Source organism: Mastomys coucha, unplaced genomic scaffold (assembly GCF_008632895.1).
Source record: "Mastomys coucha isolate ucsf_1 unplaced genomic scaffold, UCSF_Mcou_1 pScaffold21, whole genome shotgun sequence".
NCBI lineage: Eukaryota > Metazoa > Chordata > Mammalia > Rodentia > Muridae > Mastomys > Mastomys coucha.
The window spans coordinates 17032590-17033560 of NW_022196904.1; positions in this window are offsets into that span (position 1 = coordinate 17032590).

Here is a 971-nt window from a genome sequence, read left to right on the forward strand (position 1 = left end):
CATGTGATGGTCAAAAGGACATTAGATCAGACACAGACTTGGGGAGGGAATGACTGCTCTAAGGGACTAAAGATAGTTTGAGACGCTATGGTACTGGATCTGCACCATCCTAACTCTCTACAATCATGAAATCAGTCTGTCAGTCAGCCTTGTGGAATCTTCAACATAAGTGTGGCTTTTTAGTGTTGGGGAACCTCAGTCCACAGAGCAATTTCAGAAGGAACAGGTTTGGTTTGTGGCATTGCTGTGACTTTGATGTGGCCTTTGTCAGTAGTGGTACAGCAGGAAACACATCCCAGGATCGTTGGTGCCAGCAGCTTGAGGAAGACTCTTAATCTTGACTTTACTGCAGAGAATTTTAGGACCGGCAGCACAGAGCAGAGCCAGTGTTTATGAAAAATGGCAGGAAGGACTGACAAGATGGCTCAGTGGATAAAAACGGACTTGCAACCAAGCCTAAAGTCCTGGATTTGATTTCTCAACACTCAGATAAAACCAAAGTGATAAGGTATGTTGGTCTGACTGACACTCCCCACAGACGTGGTGGTATCTGCTCTGTGGCTTCCTGAGTGGGTGAAAGGGCATGTGTGTCTGCTTTTAGCAGATGTTGCCACACTGCCAATAGGAGCAGCCTGTCTTAGCAAAGCAAGTGATGGCATGGTTTCTACTTAAGTGCTCAAAGTTGGCACAATTCTTAAAAATTTCAGATGGAAACTGGGCATGGTGGCACATGCTTTTAATCCCAGCACTTGGGAGGCAGAGGCAGGTGGATTTCCGAGCTCAAAGCCAGCCTGGTCTACAGAGTGAGTTCCAGGACAGCCAGGGCTATACAGAGAAACCCTGTCTCGAAAAACAAACAAACAAACAAAAAACATTGCTTTAGTTTTTCCTTTGCTTTAATTATTATTTTTTCAATTTTGCTTATGCAAATGTCTGTGAGCATACTCGTTTTTGTGCATGTGTTCATGTGT